Raw genomic sequence first — 7197 nt, 5'->3', positions numbered from 1 at the left:
GTTGTGTGAGTTCAAGCCCCGTATCAGGCTCCACACTGACAGTGCATTGCCTGCTTGGGGTTTTCTCTCCCATTCTTTCTCTGCCCCTCCCCCATGCACTCTGTGTCTCTCAAAATGAATAAATAAGCTTAAAAAATTCACAACAACAAAAAAAAGGAACACAGACTTTGAAGGCAGGCCCATCATTTACTTACCTGCTCTGTCCCTCCATTTCCTCACCTATAAAAGGGGAATGATGGTGGGAACTGCCTCACGGGTTGCTGGGAGTATAAAAGCACTTGGAAACCGCTCAGAACACTACTTGGAACATAGTAAGTGCTTAGTAAATGGGGGCTGTTACTACGTGCTTGACTGTTGATCTCTTCTCTGATTTTCTGCCCAGGCCAGTGTTCATGTGTATAGATTGCTACACTTGTCTGTGATATGGATGGGAAAAGATTTCCTACAGTTTTGTGAGCTCTCCGTTTGTTTATTTGAGTATACCTTATATTCAGGCTAAGTAGCATTACAATGATTAAATACCACCCCCAAACAGTTTCTCATAAGCCCCTTTGACTAAGCTTTATCCTCAAATAACTTAATAATTCCCATCTCTCTTTATTTTTTAAGCCCTGGTGTTGAGTGTTAAAAGACTATATCAGTTTTGATAAAATCTTTATTTGTTAGGAAAACCTTCTCACTGTAATGTACATTTTACACTCAACTCTTCTCTTTACTGTTCCTTTCAGGTTTGTGTTTTTTTTTTTTTTAAATTATACTTGAAATATTTCTTATTGCATTTAATCATTTCACAGTGTGGAATAAAGCCACCTGAAACAGTTCAGGGCCTATCACACCCTCGAGTCACCATATCATTCAAGGCGACCAACTGTGTTTACAGCCCCTGGATTAGAGCTTCTCTAAGACCAAGGGCAGAGACCTCCTAGCACCTCTGAAGGATAAACACTGCCCTCCAGGATCCTCTCCAGCTCACCTGCTGACCACATTCAGATAGTGCCTCACACCCGGTGATAATGCGTGATAAGATTTAGAAAACTAGTTCCAATAACGAGATTCTGTTCGCTTCGTCCTTTCTCCGGGACCTCAGGGTTGTTGCTATTTACTGCTGTGACTCTACTCTTTTACCAGGAAAGCAAGCCATCAGACTGCCCAGGAAACCAACGCAAACAGAGAGATGATTTGATAGGGTTCAAAGTGCTTCCTCGGCCCCTGGTCTTCCTCCTTGTTCTCTTGGGCATCTATCTATAGGATGCCGGGGCTGGGGGCTGGTTTAGTCAAGGAAGTTCTGTGGTCCAGATGAGCAGACGATATGAAATATACCAGAGGGACCAAAACACATTTGTTTAGCTGCCTTTGTATGCTCAGGTGGACACCTTGTACCTGCTTCACAGGGGAGTGTGTGCGATTTTGCAGCCAAAGGAGAGTTGCCGTTGTACCAGAGGGGCAAGCCTTCCTCAACTCTGCCTTCCCAGAAGACCAGCTCTCCTTGGGCTCAGAAGAATGATATGTCACCATGCTGCCACAGTGTGCAAAAACCCGTGTTACTCTCTTTTGCTTTCTGTCCTCCGCAGGGACTCCGGAGCCCCATAACCTAACCAGGAAGTATCGAATTCAGCCTCGCATGTGTTAGTAGATGGTTAGGAGGAAACTAGAAGGGGTGAGTAAGTGGCTTACTGGTGAGTCACCCATCAGTAATTCAAAAGCACACCCTATTTGTGAAACAACCCAAATATTGGGCATACTATGATCTCCTTCCATTAAATGCGGAATTAACAGACAATTAAATATATTCATTTGTTTGGATTCAGATTTTCTCCAAAACCAATCTACTCAAGGAATTATTGGTGTCTATTGGGTGCCTAATTTTCTACTATCTGCTAAAGTGTTTTCGGTCTAAGAAGAAACTATAGGGATCCCTTTGGTTCCAAGGGCCACATGCCAGCCCCTAGGAAGTTGCTGGGCTTTGCAACACGATGAGTTGGAGGTCACTAACAGACCTTCTATCTGAGCTTCAAGCCCTCCCCCATTAAGCTCCAGAGTGAGTGGCCATTTCGTCTGTCTTACTCCTTCGCCTGACCCCCTTCCAATTCCACGGTCACTTTCCTCCCTAAGTAATTAATAGACTATTAGTACCATTTTATAAACACATTCCCACTGCGGTGTCAGTGACTTCTGTGCTCCTACATGCACTTGCATTTTAACACAGACGATAGGAAACAAATAGCACTGAACTGAAAAGATGGCATTTAATCCTAGAACTTCAGACATCAGATCAACTGAGTGAGGACCTTCTGGAAGCCCTCGGCCTTCTGTACTGAAAGGAAATTTGGTCTCCATTTGCAATTGGTGGATCTGGAAAATGAGCCAAACCCTGCAGAAAGGGCACAGCAGAGAGTGACGTTGACTTGATTAGACTACGAGATCAGCTCTATTTTGCCCAGGCTGGTGGCCGACAAAGGAGGGATGGCTGATGCCTTTGAACAGTTAGGGATTGTCAAGTCGTCTTTGTTCTCTTGATAACTTCTCCGCTGGACCAGACTTAGACCTGATCATGAAAAATTATGCTATAGACCAAGTGGCTCAATTGGTATTGGAAACAAGAAGGTCACATTGTGTTTAGGCCTTCTTGACACCAAAGGTCTTCAGCATGAAATTATGAGCTCCAATTTTATTCGGAGAATTGTTCACTCTAAAAGAGATATTTCTATTAGAATCCAGTCAGTGCTCTGAAGATCATTTTCTCCTTCTGAAGAAGATGAATGTTTTCTCTTTTGTGATGAGAACAATGTACCTGACTGACTTCCCCTTTTCTTGAATGCTAGGAAGCTCTTCTCCTAAAGTTAAGCTTCAAATTTATAAAATAGTGTAGATACCTCATAGGTTTCTATTTGCATTCTTTTTCTTCATTGACACTCTATAGCTTCCCTTTCTATCATTTGTGTAGTGTACATAGAACTTTCATAGTTCACGTTTCCTTATTTCTAGTCCAATATAATGTTTTTAAATGCATTGACATGGTGGGCCACCTCAAGTCACTTGCAGAATATAAGGGTGTTAGGGGCACCTGGGTGGCTCAGTCAGTTAAACGTCTGACACGCGATTTCAGCTCAGGTTATAATCTCGCAGTTTGTGAGTTTAAGCCCCACATCAGACTCTGTGCTGAGAGTGCTGAACCTGCTTGGGATTTTCTCTCTCTCCCTCTCTCTCTGCTGCTCCCCTGCTTGTGCTGTCTTTCTCTCAAAAATTAATAAATAAACACTTAAAAAATATATGTGTGTGTGTGTGTGTGTGTACGTGTGTATGGTAATTTTCAAATCAGATGGGTCCTTAGAAAGCAAAGAAGCATTTATTAAAAAGTTAACATGATTCCATTCTAGGTTTTCTAAGGCCAAAGAGCATTCCACCCTCAGCATGTATGCTGTTGTTCTCTTTTGCCCATTCCATATTATCCCACGGGTAAGTCTGAGGTTCCTTTGTCTGGGAAAGAAGTCAGAAAAGGAAAAATAATATTGACCCCTATCTTCACTCCACTGGAATTGCCCACCTCCCCCGCCATTGGAATTATACACGAAGGGCTGCATTCCTTCCGCTTTATGGGGTATGACCCGCGGGTGTCCTGAGGCTCGACATGAAACTCGACAGAGTGGCATTTGATAGCAAACTGATCTAGGACAGAAGTGTTCCGCGTTCCCCTAGAGCATTTTTTCCCCCACTTTCCTTTTGTGGTTTCAGAAATCTGTCTGCTGCAAGAATCGTTAGGTCTTGGGCTCAGATCTCCTTCCTCTTACCAGGCCTGGTATTGACTCCAAGTGGGAGGGAGAGTCAGCATAAAAGTATTTCTCTTTTCCTTCTTGAAGGGGGTGTGTCCCGGGCTTGTCTGCCTACAAGGGCAGCAACATGCACCAGGAGTTGCTTATGAATCAGTGGACCTGCATGAATGCCAGTGAGCTGCTGGTCAGGTATTAGCGATGTCTTTCCAAACAGCATTAAGAAGTGATTGAACCACAGGTACACTGGAGGAGGGGCTCCCTAAGGCTGTGATGTGAAGAGAAGAATCACCAGGTAAGCCCAATAGCTGAGATTTGATTCCTTAGACTGTGTATTGCTATCAACCCGGTACTACCTGTTGAGTTGAGATCCCTTTCCCCCGGGGAAAACTCTGATTTCAACATCCCATTTCCCAAAGAAGGTTAAATAAAGGAACAGAGGATGGAAAAAGCAACAAGCAGAGACGAGCAGAGAGTTCATCCTCTTGGTGACTATATAAATTGAGGGGATTTGTTGATTCGCAAACTCGAGGTTTGCTGACCTCGTCAGCACACACGTCTCCCTATCGATTATAACACAGAATAAGGGGTACCCTCTTCTTCAGGTGTGCCTGGGAGGTAGATTGGCTGGAATAAAGAAGGTGCCACCAAGGAAACTTACAAATATCAGTCTCACGACTTCCACTGGTTAGGAATATATTAGCTTTAGCAATCTCTTAAAATACAAATATGCTCGAGAAGATTAAATTTATTTTCACTTTAGAATGAATTCATATAAGCTTTGCATGAACCAGTATAAATCTGGGAAGTACTTTGCAATTTAGCTCCTTCCCTGAACTGAGAAAAAATCCAAACATTGACCCTTACAATCATTTCCCTGCTCCTTCCCACTAATATATATAAAGCGATAACTCTCTATTTTCTGACTGATGGGCCTTGAAAATTGGTAATTTTTCTTTTCCTTTTCCTTTTTTTGAAATGAAAAATTCATTTATGTGAGCCTGATATCCTAGATATGGGAAGTCACTGGAGGAAGGACAGAAAGAAGATCAAGGTGGAAAAGATATAGGTAAATGATACCTGTGGCTTTTCCGTGACGACACCTGTTAAACTAATCTTGATAATAACACACATTGGTGCGAAATTACAGATAGGAAAGAAATAATAAAAATAGATAAGCATATATTCTATAATTTATTAGAATATTTGCACAGCCTTTTATTTATTTATTTTCTTTTCCTGTAACAGACCACTGCTACTTATACAACCATCATCGAAATTAAGAGCAATCTTACAAAATGGCCACACTTAGTAATACCAGCAAGGGTCATAACCTTGAGCACATTATTTAAGCTTCTCGTGCTCTGATTACTAAATTTGCTGAATGGTGGCAATAAGCATTAGGACTTAAAATCAGAGCACGTGCATGTTGAGATTTACCAGGTTGACTTGCAAACACTTCTGTTTTGTACACAGCCACAAACTGATGGGAACTGTTGTTGACGTGCCTCACCGGTGTACACGCCCTGCCCCTCTAAAATGGCAGTCAATTTCTATAATTTTTTTAAAGTTTATTTTTATTTATTTATATTTGAGAGAGAGAGCATGAGCAGGGGAAGGGCAGAGAGAAAGAGAGAGAGGGACAGAGAGAATCTCAAGCAGGCTCCATGCTGTCAGCCCAGAGCCCAATGCGGAATTGGACCTCATGTACCCCGTGGGGCTCAATCTCACAAACTGAACCTCACTTGACGTGAAGTGAACCAGAGTCTGCACTTAACCGGTTGAGCCACCCAGGCACCCCTATTTATTTTTTTAAAGTAGGGGTAGGGTTCCCGTTACACAGTTTGTCTCTTGCTGTGCTGAGGGTAAGGGGAACACCAGATTTTTGCATCCACATGCCCTCATGTCATTCATTCATTCCACAATTAAAGGAATATAAATATTCTCCTAAAAAAAATAAATGAACACATTCATTTAAACTAGGGTCTGTAAGTGACCGATTTAGCACTTTGGTTGGGAGCAACAGTAAACCGGAAGCAGCCAGAGGGTACTGAGTATCGAAGGGCATTACCAGCGGGAGGGGTGTGCCATAAAGGGTGAAGAACTCAGACAGTGGAGAAGTGGTATCCTGGGTACAATGTCACTGAATTCTCAGTTTTGCTTAACGCTGCTTAGGAAACCGTAGTCCAGCCAATCTAAACATGTATTTACCACTTCAACAATATTCTGCCTTGTTTTCTTCCTCAAGCTCTTTGGCAGGAAAAACCCATAGCTACAGAAAAGGGGAAACTGTTCCCAGACACATCGGGGAGTTCTAGTTGTGTTTGAGCAGGGAAGTGCTCACAGGATGTCAGGGTCTCTACAGTTCAAGTATAGATAGACACCTGTTCTTAATAGTTGTGAAAATAACCTAGAAACTTGGAGGGATAGTGGAAAAGGTCTATAGTATCATGGCCTGAAACATAGTCTGTCACATGCACAGCTGATTTTAGCTTTGCTGAATGGTACACAAAACCCGTGGGGAAGGGAGGCCCTCTTACCACCCCTCTCCCCTCAAAGCCAAAGATAATCTCAGGGGGTCCTGTTCAATGGCAGGTGGAAACCTGGGCTCTGAGATGTTGAGAATGAAATTCCGTAAGAATCAGTGTGACAGTGCCTGGAACTTCATAAGGTTGGAGTAAATTCCCCGCGAGTAGGCAGTTGAATAAATAACAAGTAAAGAGGAGAATAGCAGTGAGGTATGTAGCCCTCAAACTGTGAAACTGTAGTGAAATATCGTTGATGAGGGTTCTCAGGCCCCCATGGTGTCTCTGGGTCCTCATTGTAAATGTCAGTGTTTAATCTCTGAGGCCCACACACCTTGGAAACTCTAGTTTTTTTGTTTTGTTTTAAATAAAGTCTTTTAAAATTAAGACGTTAAATAAAGTCTAAGATAATTTCCTTATTTGCTTTTTTATACTAAGATTAAATAAAAAAAAAACCCTGATCATATAAGTTCCTTTATTGTTTAGGGATAAGCACCCATTTACTGTAAATTTGTATTAGGATAACTGGTCACAATGGAACAGTTTCACACCTGCGAAGTTTTGGGTAAAGAGACCTTGTCTTAAGGAGATTATATTTTCTATGAAAACCTTGCACACTTGTGTTTGTAGTTTAGCCTAATTTTGTTTGAAGACTTTTGTATACTTAATCTCTTAGCGAATCTGGCTAATTGTTTCCCATAAGAAACTTAACGATATAGTTCTTAGGTATGTTACACTCTACTGTATTGTTGATCAAGATACCAATGAAACAAGTAAATGGTAAAAAAAAAAAAAAAAAAAAGACACAGTGGTGATACCTAAGTCAAAATTTCACTATGTGACAAGGTGGCCTTTAAAACTGATAAAGGATTATCAAGGTGTCTTGATAAAGAATGGTTCAGTCA

At 41.8% G+C, this 7197-nt stretch overlaps 1 protein-coding gene across 3 annotated transcripts in view; it reads left to right on the top strand.

Moving 5' to 3' along the window:
• Window positions 1-3297: 3297 nt before the first annotated feature.
• Window positions 3298-7197, top strand: part of ADGRF1 (adhesion G protein-coupled receptor F1) — a 41652-nt gene continuing 37752 nt past the window's right edge. For 2 of the 3 annotated variants that reach the window (XM_006931791.5, XM_045057625.1), the window contains exon 1: window positions 3299-4062. The gene's annotated coding sequence lies outside the window, so the exon portion shown is untranslated. Of the gene's footprint in view, window positions 4063-7197 lie in introns of all 3 variants that reach the window. The other variant, XM_045057626.1, reaches the window with a different exon arrangement.

This window comes from Felis catus, chromosome B2 (assembly GCF_018350175.1).
Source record: "Felis catus isolate Fca126 chromosome B2, F.catus_Fca126_mat1.0, whole genome shotgun sequence".
Classification (NCBI taxonomy): domain Eukaryota; kingdom Metazoa; phylum Chordata; class Mammalia; order Carnivora; family Felidae; genus Felis; species Felis catus.
This window is presented reverse-complemented; position numbering and strand designations above follow the sequence as displayed.